Source organism: Cebus imitator, unplaced genomic scaffold (assembly GCF_001604975.1).
Source record: "Cebus imitator isolate Cc_AM_T3 unplaced genomic scaffold, Cebus_imitator-1.0 Scaffold440, whole genome shotgun sequence".
Classification (NCBI taxonomy): Eukaryota; Metazoa; Chordata; class Mammalia; order Primates; family Cebidae; genus Cebus; species Cebus imitator.
In genome coordinates this window covers 1,153,350-1,169,270 of record NW_016107755.1, presented here as the reverse complement: position 1 = coordinate 1,169,270, position 15,921 = coordinate 1,153,350, and positions in this window count along the sequence as shown.

Genomic DNA, 15,921 nt, shown 5'->3' with positions numbered 1-15,921 from the left:
GGTGGAGGGATATCCTAGGATGCTGGCTCTGCTCATAGGTAGAAGCCTCCATTTCAGATGGGAGAATACCAGAAGGGCCCAGGAATGATACTTCCAAGAAAGTAAAATTAATAGAATGCCCAAAGTTTCTAACTTATTAAAAGAGTCATACGAACAGAAGAGATATCAAAGTTAAATTAATGAGAGTTATCTAGAAAATAAATAAAAACAAGGCAAGTATTAACTCCAGGAGGAACAAATGTGCCAGAAGGGAAAAGTGTTAAAGTTGACATGACAGTATTAGTCATGGAGAAGGAAACAAGGAATGATTGAGCCAAACATAATTACCATATAATATACTGGGAAGAGGAAGGAATGGGAAGGGTTAAAGGGAACAAGTGCTCTAACTACTGCATCCGCCCACCACTGTGCTGTGCAACAATGGCTGCAACTGAAAACACAAAAACAAAAACACACAGTATTAATAAACAAATGGTACTTAGAGATATGGAGTTCAAGTCAAAAAAATCAGCTAAGAATGTTGAAAGTGTTTGCTTCCTAGAAAAGCAGAAATTGATAAGAAATGGAGAAGGCTCTCACTTTTCTGAAGCAATCCTGTGCAAATATTTGACTCTTTCAATTTTGGACAATTGTAAATTTAATTAAAATAAAAGAAAAAACTTCAGTGAATATGCAAGTTTATGCCTAATGACAACTATATTCAACAGTGATATAATTAAACATAATATAGTTATAACTATAGTGATAAATAAATATATCATTATATATAATATAGTTATATTTAGTTATATATAACTAAATATAATATAGTTACAATATAACTAAATATAATTATTTAACTAAATATAATTATATAACTAGTTATAATATAACTAAATATAATATAGTTATATTTAGCTATAACTCAATATAACAATGATCTTACTAAAATATAAAAACACTTTAACATAACACAGTCATGCCTAAATGTGTATGTAACACCAACTCTGAATAAAAACATGGAAGAATATGTCAATAAACACATCTCTGGATAAATAGCCCACAAATTAATTCTCTACGCCTTCTTTATTGGTTGCCCTGTGAACTGAGGCAGCGGGTATCAGGACCTAAGTTCTCTCGTCCTTCTCTTGCTTCCAGGCAGGTCCTGCATTCACTCCTATTGCACAGAGGGCTCTCATCCCTGCCTTGTGTCTGTTTTGTTAGCCCCTACCACCTCACCGATGCTCTTAGAAGGACCCCGAGCAACAGGGTGGGGAGCTGTCTCACCTCCCCACTTCCCTTTTCCAATCAGTCTGAACTGATAGGAGAAGATTGGATTGCTTGAACTGGGAATCTGGATTGCTTTACTCATCCGGATTCCCAGTTCATTTACGCTTCCTCAATTTAGTCCACATCTCCTGAGCATGCTCTTCACTCCAGAAGCAGCCTGACCCTCTTCTTATTTTAATGTCCACAGTTGTTTTTCTTTTCAATTTTTGTGGGTACCTGGTAGATGTATTTCTTCATGGAGTACATGAGATGTTTTAATACAGACATGCAATGTACAATAATCACATCATGGGGAATGGGGTATCCATCCTATCAAGCATTTATCCTTTGTGCTACAAACAATTCAATTGCATGCTTTCAGTTACTTTAAAATGTACAACTAAGTTTTATTGACTATAGTCACCCCATTGTATGATCAAATAGTTATATTCATTCCTTCTATATTTTAGCAACTATGGACCATTTCCACCTCCCCTCTAACGCCCTTCCAAGCCTGTAGCAGCCATCATCCCACTTTCTATGCCCATTGAGTTTCATTGTTTTGATTTTTACATCCCACAAATAAGTAAGAATATGCAATGTTTGTCTTTTTGCTCTGCTTATTTCACTTAACATAATGATTTCCAGTTTCATCCATGTTGTTGCAAATGACAGAATCTCATTCTTTTTATGGCTGAATAGTACTACATTTGTGTATATATAGTATATTTTCATTATCCATTAATTTGTCGATGGACACTTTTGTTGCTTCCAAATCTTAGTGTTAACAGTGCTGCAGCAAACACGGGAGTATAGTTATATCTTTAATATATTCATTTCCTGTCTTTTGGGTATATACCCAACAGTAGGATTGCTGGATCATATAATAGCTCTACTTTTAGTTTTTTGAGGAATCTCCAAACTGTTCTTCATAGTGGTTGAACTAATTTACATTCCCACCAACAGTGTACGAGGGTTCTCTTTTCTCATCAGCATTTGTTACTGCCTGTCTTTTGGATAGAAGCCATTTTACCTGGGATGAGATGATAATTTACTGCTTTGATTTGAATTTCTCTGTAGTTTCATGATGTTGAATACCTTTTCATATATCTGCCTACTATTTGCATGTCTTCTTTTCAGAAGTGTCTATGCATATCGTTTGCCCATTTTTGATTGGATTATTACGTTTTTCCCTATGGAGTTGTTTGAGCTCCTTATGCATTCTGGTTATTAATCCCTTGTCAGATTAGTAGTTTTCAAATATTTTCTTCTATTCTGTGGGTTGTCTCTCCACTTTGTTGATTGTTTCCTTTGCTGTGCAGAAGCTTTTGAACTTGATGTGATTCCGTTTGTCCATTTGTGCTTTGGTTGCCTGTGCTTGTGGTGTATTGCTCAAGAAATTCTTTCCCAGACAAATGTCCTGGAAATTTTCTGAATGTTTCCTTATAGTAGTTTCATAGTTTAAAGCCTTTAAGTCTTTAATCAATTTTGATTTTATTTTCATATATGGCAAAATATAGGGGCCTAGCTTCATTCTTTTATATGTGGATATCCAGTTTTCCCAGCACTGTTTATTGAAGAGACTTTTCTTCAGTGTATGCTCTTGATACCTTTGTCAAAAATGAGTTCATTGTACGTGTGTGGACCTGTTTCTGGGCCCTCTATTCTGTTTCATTGGCCTATGTGTCTGTTTTTATGTCAGTGCCATGCTGTTTTGGTGACTATAGCTCTAATATAGTTTGAAGTCAGGTTATTGGATTCCTGCAGTTTAGTTCTTTTTGCTTAGAACAGATGTGGATATTCTGGGTCTTTTGTGGTTCCATATAAATTTTAGGAATTTTTTTCTATTTCTGTGAAGATTGCCATTGGTATTTTGATAGGGATTGCATTGAATCTGTAGATTGCTTCGGGTAATATGGACATTTTAACAATATTTATCCTTCCAACCCATGAACATGGAGTATTTTTCCATTATGTAGTGCCCTCTTCAATTTCTTTCATCAGTGTTTTATAGTTTTTATTGTAGAGATCATTCATCTATTTGCTTAATTACCAGGTATTTAGTTTTATTTCTGGCTATTGTAAATGAGATTGCTTTTTAGTTTCTTTTTCAGATTGTCCACTGTTGGCATATAGAAATGCTACTGATTTTTGTATGTTGATTTTGAATCCTGCAACTTTACTGAATTTATCAATTCCAATAGTTTTTGGTGAAGTCTTTAGGTTTTTCTAAATATAAGATTATATCATTTGTAAACAAGGATAATTTGACTTCTTCCTTTCCAATCTATATGCCCACTATTTCTTTCTCTTGTCTGATTGCTGTAAGATTCCAGCTAAATAACAGTGGTGAAAGTGGGCATCCTTGTCATGTTCCAGATCTTAGAGAAAAGGCTTTTTCCTCCATTCAGTGTGATACTAGTTGATGGTCTGTTGTATAAAGCTTTTATTATGTTGAGGTATGTTACTTCTGTACCCAGTGTTTTTAGCATTTTTATCATGAAGGGAGGTTGAATATTATCAAATGCTTTTCAGCATCAATTGAAATGATCATATGGCTTTCAATCCTTCATTCTGTTGATATGATGTATCTCATTGATTGATTTGCATAGGTTGAACCATTCTTGCAGCCCTGGGATAAATCCCACTTGGTCATGATGAATGTTCTTTCTAATGTATTGTTGAATTTGTTTTGCTAGTATTTTGTTGAAGATGTTTGCATCAATATTTATCAGAGATACTGGCCTGTAGTTTTTGTTGTAGTATTTTTGTTTTATTTTGATATATCTTTTGCTGGCTTTGGTATCAGGATAACACTGGCCTCATAGAATGAGCTTGGAAGTATTCTCCTCTTTTCTATATTTTGGAATAGTTTGAATAGAAATGATATTAGATGGTATTAATTCTTCTTTAAATGTATGGTAAAATTCAGCAGTGAAGCCATTAGGTCCCAGGCGTTTCATCACCCGGACACTTATTACAATTTCAATCTTGTTACTTACTATTAGCCTATTCAGGTTTGGGATTTCTTCCTACTTCAATCTTGTTAAGTTTTATATGTCTAGGAATTTGTTCATTTCTTCTAGATTTTCCAATTTCTTGGCATAGAGTTGCTCCTAGTATCTTCTAATGATTCTTTGAATTTCTGCAGTATCAGTTGTAATATCTCCTTTTTCATTTCTGATTTTGTTTATTTTGGTCTTCTCTCTCTCTTTTGTTAGTCTAGCTAAAGGTTTGTCAATTTAGGTTAACTTTTCAAAAAATCAAGTTTTTGTGTCATTGATCTTTTCTATTGTTTATTTCACTTCAAATTCATGCTCTGATATTTCTTTTCTTCTACTAATTTTAGGTTTGGTTTGCTCTTGCTTCTTCAGTTTTTGTTTTTTGTTTTTGACAGAGTCTCACTCTGTTGCCCAGGCTGGAGTATAGAGGCACAATCTCAGCTCACCGCAACCTCCTCTTTCCAGGATGAAGTGATTCTCATGTCCCAATTGCTGCAATTACAGGTGAGAGTCACCGTGCCTGGCTGCTCTTCTAGTTCTTTAAGATGCATCAGTAGATTGTTTTTGTGTTGTTTTTGTTATTGTTTTTAAGAAGTGAAGTTTCGTTCTTGTTGCCCAGGCTGGAGTTCAGTGGCACAATCTTGGCACACTGTAGTCTCTGCCTCCCAGGTTCAAGCCATTCTCCTGCTTCAGCCTCCCGAGTAGCTGGGATTGCAGGCACCCACAACCCAGCTAATTTTTGTAACTTTAGTAGAGATGACATGTCACCGTGTGGGCCAGGCTGGTCTCAAACTCTGACATCAGGTGATCAGCCTGCCTCAGCCTCCCAAAGTGCTGGGATAACAAGTGTGAGCCACCACACCTGGCCTACATTGTTTATTTGAGGTTTTTTCTTTTTTTATTTAGGTGCTTACAACTATAAGCTTCCTTTTTAGTACTGTTTTTGCTGTATCGCATACGTTTTGTTATGCTATATTTCCATTATTATTTGTTTCAAGAAACTTTTTAGTTTTCTTCTTAATTTCTTCATTGATCCACTGGTCATTCAGGGGCATATTGTTTATTTTCCATGTGTTTGTATAGTTTCCAAATTCCTCTTGTTATTTTCTAGTTTTATCTAGACTTTAGTCAGGTAAGATGTTTGGTATTATTTCAATTAGTTTAATGTTTTAAAACCTGTTTTGTGACTTAACATTTACTCCATTCTTGAGAATGATCTATGTGCTGAAGGAAAGAATTTGTATTCTGCAGTTTTTGGATGGGATGTTCTGTATCCTTCCTGAGAGCTGGATATTCCAAACATCTGAGTTTCTGATGTAGGCTATTTCATTTAATTGTCTAACACCCACAATTTACAGTAAGTAGTCCTAAATTATAAGTTACAATAGAGTTTGTGTATTTGAATTTTTAACCTTTCAGAACTAAAGAAAGGGCTGGGCTTTGGGTCAGTTTGAATCCCCAAAATGAGAACTGAGTCTCATCATCATACAAAATTAGAAATAATGATAAATATGCATAAGGTAGATTACCTAGTTTTGTTACTGTATATATTTATTTGTTGTTGTTATTCCTGCATCTTAATAGAATCTTAAATAGATGAGCATTCTGTTCTGGCCTCTGCAGAAGGAGCCTGTCTTTAGCCAGAGACAAGCAGGGGATTAAGGTCAGCATCATCTTCAAGGCCAAGGAGCTGCAGAGTCTTCTGAGGCCAATGTACTAATGGCCCCCTCAAAATTGCATCCTACCTAGCAGTTTGGTAGGGCCAGTTCACTGACAGTAATCATTGTAGCTTTTATGGAAAGTCTTATGAAGATGGTGGTTGAGGGATATTGAAATCCAACCATTACATTACTGTGAGAGCTTATTAAGTGTCAGAGATCCTGATGAGCATTTTCTGCTCCTGTTGCAGGTGACCTTCACAGCAACCCTTCAAGAGAGCTCTTTTCATTTCACTATTCTTGCATGTGGATATCCAGTTGTTCCGGCACCATTTGTTAAAAATATTCTTTTATCCCTTTTATCATCTTTCTGGTTTGTCAAAGATTAGTTGACTATAATTATGTGGGTCTATTTCTGGGATATCTGTTCTGCTCCATTGATTTATTTGACAATTCCTTCACCAATACAACACTATCTTGATTATTGGAGTTTACTGTTTGTCTTGAAGTCAAGTAGTGTCAGTCCTCTGACTTTGTTCTCCTACATTGCGCTGGCTATTCTGAGTCTCTTGTGCTTTCATAAAAAAAAAAAAAAAAAAAAAAAAAAAAACCTCTTTACATCAGTTCATTTTGCCAATATCCATATAACTTGCTGAGATTTTGGTTGGGATTTCTTTGATTCTATAAATTGAGTTGGGAAGAACAAATGTTTAACAATATTGAGTCTTCCTGTCCATGAACATAGAACACCTCTTCACTGATTTAGTTCTTTTATTTCTTTTATCAGAGCTTTGTAGTTTTCCTCATATAGATTTTATACATTTTTTGTTAAATTTATTGTTTAAGTGTTTCATTTTGGGGCATGCTATTGTAAATGATATTGCCTTTTTAATTTCAAATTCCAATTGTTCATTGCTGTATATAGAAAATGATTGACTTGTACATTAAACTCATTTCATACAACCTTTCTATAATCCCTTGTTTTGTGGTTGATTTTTTCAAATATTCTAAATTGTCAATCGTGACATCTGCAAACAAATACAGTTCTATTTCTTCCTTCTCACTCTGTATACCTTTTATTTCCTTTTTTTTTTTTTTTTTTNTTTTTTTTTTTTTGTCTTATTGTATTAGCCAGGGCCTCCAATACAATGTTGAAAAACAGTGGTGAAAGGGGACACCCTTGCTTGTTTCTGATTTTAGCAGACAAGCTTCCAGTTTCTCACCATTAACTATGATGTTAGTTGTGAACTTTTGTAAATATTCTTTATTAAGATGAAGAAGTTCTCAATGTATTCCTGGTGTGCTAAAGGGTTTTTGTTTGTTTGTTTGTTTTGTTTTTTTTCCATGAATAAATGTTGGATCATCTCAAATGCTTTTTCTACATGTATCAATGTGACTATGTAATTTTTCTTTTCTACCTTATTGATGTGATCGATTACATTAATGGATTTTCAAATGTCGAATCACCATTGCACACCTGTGCAATCCCACTTGGTTGTAGTATATTGTTCTTTTTATGCATTGTGGACTCTATATGCTGATGATCAGTTAAGCATTTTTTTTGTTGTTTATTTTCATGAGAGAGATCAGTCTGTAATTTTTGTTACTTTTAATGTCTTTATGTGTTTTGGTATTAGGGTAATGCTGGTGTCAGTATGATGAGTTGAGAAGTAGTCCCTCTGTGTCTATCTTCTGGAAGAGACTACAGAGAAGAGGCATAATTTCTTCCATAAGTGTTTTGTAGAATTTACCAGTGAATGCATCTGGGCCTAATGCTTTCTGTTATGGAATGGTACTAATTATTGATGCAATTTCTTGAGGATCAATTCTCAAATCATTCTCTTTAAGAATTAATTTAATTTCCTTAAATTTCTTTAATAGATATTTAGATTATCTATTTTGTTTAACTTTAATTGATTTTTTGATGTGTTTAGATTTACAGAACAGTTATAAACCTAGAGCAGAGAGTTCTATCTACCTAACTTTCAAGTTCCATTAATGTTATAATTTAATAAAACCATGTTAAGGCTAGGAATGTAAGAAATTAACATTAGCATAATATTATTGGTTAAGCTATAGGCTTTACTTGAATTTCACTAGTTTTTCCATTAATGTCCTTTGTCTATTTCAGGATTCGGTTCAGGTCACCTTAATGCAGTTAGTAATCATGTTTCCTCAAATCTCCTCTGATCTGTGAGTTTCTCGTCTTTGCCTGTTTTTATGTTTTTGAAAGTTTTGAACAAGAGTACTAGACAGATAATCTGTAGAATGTCACTCAGTTTGGGTTTGCCTGATGTTTTCTCATTATTAGATTGGGGTTATGGGTTTAGGGGACAAGTACCATAGTGGTAAGTGCCTTTCTCATCACATCATATCAAGGAGTGCATGATATCAACAGGACTTTTATCACTTGGTTAAGGTGGTGCCTGCCAAGTTTCTCCTCCATAAGTTTAAGATTCTTTATATCCTGTATTCAATTCTTTGTGAGTCACCATGTCCAGCCCACATTCAAAAGAGGGAAATTAAGTTTAATCTTCTGGAAAAAGGATTCACGTATTATTGGAAATTCTCCTGTAAGAAAGATTTGTCCCTTCACTCTCATTTATTTCTTAAATTAATTATTTTTTCAGTATAAAATGGATATTCATTTTATATTTTGGGTTACAATTCAATACTGTTGTTATGTTTTTGCTCAAATTATTCTAGGTTTGTCCATGGGGGCTATTTCAGGTTGGCTCCTGTGGCCTTTTGGCACATTCTCAATTTTTAGGTGGGGAGCGGCACTTCCTTTCTGGAATTACATGATGTTCTAAGTTTATGTTGTATTTTCTCTATCCTAGCCTTGTAATCAGCTATTTTTCTAAGATGCCCTGGTTTTTCTTACTGAAGAGTGACATTTATAAACTATGATCTGGGCACTGGGTCCTCATTTGACTTTTCTAAGAGGACACAGGAATTCCAAGAGCTGCCCGAGGTCACATAGTCCAGTAAGCGGCTCTCACTTCAGTGCCATCTTAGAGCTTGTTCAGCACAGCCTTTGACATCCCCCACAAGATGGTCAGATCCCCAAGCACTTCTTTATTTCCTAAAGTTTCTATTTTTTTCAGTCTGCGGGGCTTAGACATTGATAATTTTATTCTCTAATATTTGGAGACTTTCATCAAATAAGAATTTCACATTTCAGCAATAGGTTTCATGTACAAAACTGCCAGAATAAGCACAAGGAAAAATAAAGGAGAGAGAGGGATCACTTATATTTTTTCTTCTTTTTTCACTCCCCTTTTGGTCAGGTGTTTATCCAAAGTAACTTACCCACAATGATTTGAGCCTTACAGCATTTGCGCAGGAGGCTTCTTTTCCTCTGTGGTAGGTTTCTTTCCTGCTGGCTTCTTTTCAGCTACTGGTTTTTATGTATCTGCTGCCTTTTTCCCAACAGAGGCTTCTTCTGCATCTTAGAACCAACAGCCTTCTTTCCTTACTTCCCTGCCACAGACTTCTTGCTTCCAACCCCATTTTCCTCTGATTTGACCTGTAATGCTGCTATTGCAGCAGCCTTATCCACCCAGAGTTTGTGATTCCCGGTCTAGGGAAGAATGGTGTTCCAGCACATGGTCTTTGCCTATGGGTTTAGCTTCAATGTCATTCTCAGAAACACATCAGTGGGTTCTTCTTCAGGACTCTTCAGTGAATGTTCTTGTGCAGTACTCAAGGGTCTCTTTGGATCTCTGGGCTTTTCAATATTCTGCTGAGGTCTGTATTAATCATCTTGTATCTGGAAAGGTTGTAGTTACTCTTGAGGGAAACATATTTGTTCCAAGTGCCATGCAATTCATCTAACTTCTGGAAAGTGCTTTGAGTCCAAATGCAGAATGTCCCACATGCCCGCCATGTGCAGGTTTCAAAATGCTCAATTTGCTACATTAAGTAGAGTAATTCCAGGGATGTTTCTGAAGACCTCGTTGATAACATCTAACCTCATTCATTATACATGACGTGGGGTCTCCTGCACTGTATACAATGACATTTTCTCATTTAGTCCTTGTCAGCTCTCATTAGCTGAGAGGCACAGACTTTTTGATATCATCCCAGGCTCTACATTTCTTAAAAAGCAAAAGAGCCTCCTCGGTCTTCTTGTAGACTTCGACTATATCTTTGGCCACCACAGGAAATACAGGAGCGTCCTCAGTATGATGACCTTTAGACCTGACTAACATTGGTCAGGCTGAGGCATCCAGGTCAGAGCAGATGCCATATTGTTTTTGGCTTGTGTTCACTCTGTGGTGCCAATGGTGACAGGCTTTGTTTAGTGCAAACATGGGGCATCTGTAACACATATTTCCAAAAGCACTCTGCCCAGAACAGTGAGTTCCACCACCTGGTGCTCTGGACATTACAGACACAGCACTCTCAGGATCCCATGACTTAGCACGGGTCTGATAACCTGCTAATTCACTGACAGCACAGGGCTCTGTGTTGTTTTTGTACAAGTTGGTGTGAACAAACTTCATAATACCTGGTTCAATGAGAGCATGGAACACAGCAGGCAAAGTGACATTCTTCCTGATGACACTTCCTTTTCAGATTGTATCAGTGGACAAACACACACACCATGGTGTGGAGAGGAGAAATTCATGCTCCTCTCAACCCGGCAGCTGCTGCAGGAGAAGCTCACTTACATTTTTTTCCTGTGGAATATTTCCCTGTTCCTGCTGTGCTTTCCATGTCCCTGGAACAGGAGGAAAGATGGTTCCCTTGGACCATGAGACAGAAATGGTGATGTGGAAACATCTGCCTTCATCACCTCCCCCAACCTTTCCATTTGTGCTCTGGCTGTGCCCATTCTCCCTGCCCTTCCCTGGCCCATGAGCTTTTTTCTTCTCCCAGCCTCACGGAGAGCCCAGACTCTCACCTAGAGCTGGCTTTTCAGTGGGAAATCAGTCATTACCCCCTGACGGTAGAAGAGGAGAGAGGCCAGATCCTGGGGCTGGGGCAGAAGTTTTAGCAGGAATGAAGGATGTTAGAGTGAGAAGGACTTCCAAACGAGGGGTGACTTGTGAGTGCTCCTTGGGTGACTGAGGACATCCTCAGCATCTCCATTTAGGAGGGAGGAAAGGGGCTTGGGTGCAGGAAAAGAGAAGGGGGTAGAGTCCAGATGAGACAGCCCTATCCATACCACTGGTTTTCTGACAACACCTACCCAGTCACACTGAGGAGCCCAGACAAGTCCAGGGGCCCCTCAGGCAGCTATGTCTCAGCTTCCCTCTAGGGAGGACCCCCAAATTGCCTAGCCCTGGTATGTCTCATTCCCCCCACACTGCCCCAGGTCTAGTCCCAGTGAGCCATGAGTCCAGGTTCAGCTCCTTCCCTTCCTGTAGCTAGGTCTGAGTGAGGTTAGCAAGTGAGAAGCCAGGTGCTCTGCATGGCAAGGTGTGATTGTCCTCAGAGTCCTCCATACCCATAACCCAAACCCGGGTGGGGAACTGGATGCAGGACAGAGAGGTAGAATGAGGCTGGGACACCTCTCGGTTCCCTCTTGTCTCCTAGTCTTTCTGCATATGCCAGTGCCTTCCCCTCCCCAACCCTGGGACATCTAAAAGCCCCAGCAGGAAGGGGAGACCTGGGTCCCTACCACTCTCTGTCAGATGTCTTTCATAAGTGTGCACACCTTTATTCTCACTGCAGCTTTAGGGCTTGTGGCAGCACAGAGTGCTGGGTATGTGCAGAGGGTGATCCTGGAAGGTTCTTTCTTCACACATACCTGCCGGGCTGTTTCTTTCCTTGTCAAGTCTGCTCAAATGGCACCTTTGTGAGGCCTGACCTGACCACCCTATTAGAAGGGTCACCTTGTTTTTATTTTGCATGATTGTTGACTTTGCATTTTTTAAAATATATCTTCTGTGACTCTCTAACATACTGTGAAGATTTCTTTGTTCAAAGGTGTCCTCACTAAGATCTCTCATTCTGCTCTTTCGCAATGCAACCTTGCCATCCCCTATCAAGATCTGAGCCGAATCTTCCTCCCCTTGGATCTGGGACTAGCTTTGGTGACTAGACATGGGGCAAGTGACACTGTCTGACTTCTGAGCTTCTGACATAGGATGCCTTGTGCTTATGACTTGGCCAATTCAACCACTGCCTCCTTGGTCCCAAGTACAGTGCGGGGAGCAGCCAGGGCACCTGAAGCAGCAGGTGGATGTGAAGTCACGCACTGGGTTATACACCCAGTGAGCTCCCACCTGACAGCCCGCAAGCACTGAGTGTAGCCCTGTGCAGGAGCCTCCTGAATGCTCTGAACCTGGCAGGCTCCAAATGACAGCAGTCCCAGTCCATGTCACATGGAGCAGACGAGCTGCCCAGTTGAGCCCAGTCACCCATAGAAAGTGAAATCATATAGCAAGCTTGATATTTTATTTATGTTTTATGCATTGTGTGTTACCTAATAACAGATAACAGGAGCACACACTATAAAATTAACTACTATCATGTTTTTATTCATTGTCTTTCTTTCCTGTCAGATTGGAAGCATCAAGGATCAAGTGTTTTTCTCTTTTGATTAATCACCAGGCTTAGAACAATGCTTCGCACAGAGGCACTCACTAAACATTTGTTAAATAGATGAATAAAGTCTGTGACCACGATTCTCTAATGCTGGGTCTGAGACTGGAAGGGGGGGTTACTGGGGTTTGGTTTTCATGTTTGTTTAGTCAGCTTGCACTCCCATAACAAAATACCACAGAGAGGTGGCTTAAACTACAGAAATATGTTTGTTAGAATTCTGGAGGCTGAAAGTCTAAAATTAAGGTGCCAGGAAATTCAGTTTCTGGTGAGGGCCTCCTTTCTCACTTTAGACAGCTACCTTCTCACTATATCCTCACATAGCCTTTCTTCCAGGCATTGTAGACAGAGAGAGAGAGCGAGAGAGAGAGAGAGAGAAGAGAGACTCTGGTGTTTCTTCCTCTTCTTACAAACATGAGTGCTATTTGATTTTGGCCTCACCATTATGACTTCATTTAACCAAAATTATTTCCTTAAAGGTTTTACATTGCCTTAAAGGCAATCAAACTGGGGGATAGGGCTCCAGCATATGAATTTCGGGGACACAATTCAGTGCATAACAGGGGTCTTCTGTAAGGTGTATGTGTGTCAGGCACCAATAAATTGGTCTCAGTTTCCTGAGTCCCTCAAAAGTGTGATGCTCAGCACTGCCCCAGGCTCATTCATGGTCTAGCCACACCAGCACTGCAGCCCCACAGCCCCCGATGACCACCTGCCTCTGATATCTCTTGGGCCCAGGAAGGGGGCATCTAGGCTGCAGGGTCATGGGCAGCTGCTGTCCCGATGGCAACTGTGGATCAGCTGCAGTGTGGGGGACTCTGGGGAACTCTCCCTAGGCCTCTGGATCCCCAATGCCCACATGAGTCATCAGGGTAGGAATGAAATTTTAGATTGAGGCTGCAGATTTCCTGAGTTCCAGGGTTGGGGGTGGCAGAAAGAAGGCCTGAGGGGTCTGGACTGAGGTTATAGGTGCTTGGGTCACCAAAGAAGAAAGAGACAGCATCCCAGGGTCTGTGGACAGGGAGTTGCAAAGAGGGCAGGGGCTGCCCCTGGAAACCTGGGAAATGGGTAGTTGGTTGTCTGGGTCCTGCCATGAGGTCCTTGTATCCCACGATGGCACCTGGCCCTCCCCCGCATATCCAGTGTACAGTTGTCCAGGGCGCCTCAGCCTGGCACAAAAGCTCCCATTATCATAGGGAAGGAAGGGACAGTTGAAATCTATGACAGTTTATTGATCAGTGCTAAGCTCAGATATGACCATTAGGTCCTGGGGCAGGGAGTGGGATCCCGGAAACCCTGAAAATTCTGGAGCAGGCTTGGTCCCTACAGGTGTGGCACAGACACCAGCCCTTCCTTCTCTATGGTCCAGGAAATGGAAAACTCTCTCCAAACCCAACCCTCCAGGAATGCCCTAGGCCAGCCCTTCCCCTGCCACCCTCTCCTTGGTTCCTTCTCCTCCTCTCCTGGTACCCTCTATTCACCTTATGTCCCTATTCTCCCCCTGTCTTCACTTCTCCAGGAGCCTTACTGTTTATCCCTTTCCTGGACCTAAGGCCTCAGTGGCCCCTTCTCTGAGATCCCAGGGTCTGACTCCCTGGAATTTGTCTGGCAGGCAAAGAGGATGCCACATGGGTTGGTGAGGGACACAGAAAGTCCACAGCGCAAGGTGCAGCTGAGCTGCTGTGTGTCTCCCCAGTGCTGAGCTGAGAAGATGCCCTGGTTAGGGGAAGCCATGGCAGGTGCGGTGATAGAATGCCCTGCACAATAATGATGGGGTTGGGAGGAAACCTACAAAGTCAGTGGAGTTGGCTGGTTACTGCTCGGCTGTGTTGATGCCCTATAAAAAGATCATGAGAACCTGCGGATTGTTAACAGCCATCACAGGCTACATGTGACAGCCTCTGCAGTGTCTCATGGAGAGGTCTTTATCTCCTGTAGAGAAAGATAGTGTGAAATTATAGTTGAAGACATCATTACGAGGGCCACAGTGCTCCAGAGATGTTTGACACTCAGCCAAGGCAGGCCTGTCACAGGGAAGTCAGGGCCCTGGTGGGGAAACCTGAGATTCTGCAAACTGGAACAGGGTTATCCGATGGGTGTCCTCCAGGATCCTCTGGGCATGCAGAGGAAGCCCACCCTTCTCTAATAATGGTTCCCACTTCCTATGCTGGAAGATGCTGCAGAAGCCTCACCCCTGTGATGCAGCGGGAATCCCACTCAGGAGCTTTGCAGGAACTAGCCGGCACAACCCCAAAGGAGCCTGAGGAGAACTTCAGGGAATGGAATTTGAGCACACTTGATCAAGGAACCAGAATTTCTGCCTGGATGATTAAAAACCCTTTGGCTTAGTTTGTGGAACATGTAGAGGATGGAATAACAAGGCTGAGGTAAGTGGTGGTGGTTAAGGCCCACCAGGATCATGCTCCACAGGAGGGCTCAGAGGGCACACCTTCCACCAGAGCCTCAGGAACGTGCTGGTGAGAGGGACCTGCATCACTAACAAGTGTCGGGGTGTTGTCCTCTGCAGGCTGGGGGTGATGGTACTAAAGATGGTCCCAGAGTTGCATTTGTTAATATCTCTGTGGATAAGGCGGCCCTGATGAGACAAAGACCCAGTGGTGTCAGTGACCTGCAAAAGTCAGAGGGCATGGTTACTATGGCAACCTCAGAGGAGCAGCTAGGAGGGCTCAAGCTGCAGGTGGTGTGGAAAAGGTTAATAGAGGGTGGTGTCCCAGAATTAGGACAGGCAGCCTAGTCTTGTCTATATTTTAGCTTTTTTCTCCTTTGTTCTTTTCCTTTCTCCTTCCTTCTCTTTCTCCCTCCCTCTCTTTCTTCTCTATCTCCATTCAAACTCGCACCCTCCCGCCTTCTCGCCCCCCTTTTCTTCCTTTTCTCTTCTTTTTTCTTTTTTTCTTCCCTCCTTCTTTCTTCTATTCCTCCTTCTTTCCCTCCCTTTCCCCATTTCTTTTGCTTTTTGTTATAAAATTTTCCTAACATATAAAACAACCTTATTTGATTGTGCCATAAGTAAGGATTTTCTGAATCTATATTTCAAAACTGTAATGCCACAGTATATGAGAAACAAATAAACAACAGGAAGTTATTAACAGAGTCTGAATAAAAATGCATGCTATAAATCTGCAGCCAAGACACTGGCTTTTAACTCAATTCCTTCAACTCAGTGTTTTCAGAACACACCATCAACATCAAGTATTACACATTTATTTAAAAGTTTAGGCCGGGTGTGGTGGCTCATGCCTGTAATCCTAGCATTTTGGGAGGTCAAGTCATGCGGATCACCAGAGGTCAGGAGTTCAAGACCAGTCTGCCCAACATGGTGAAACCCCGTCTCTACTAAAAACACAAAAATTAGCTGGGCATGGTGCTGCGTGCCTGTAATCTCAGCTATTCAGGAGGCTGAGGCAGGAGAATCACATGAATGGGGTGGGAGAATTTGC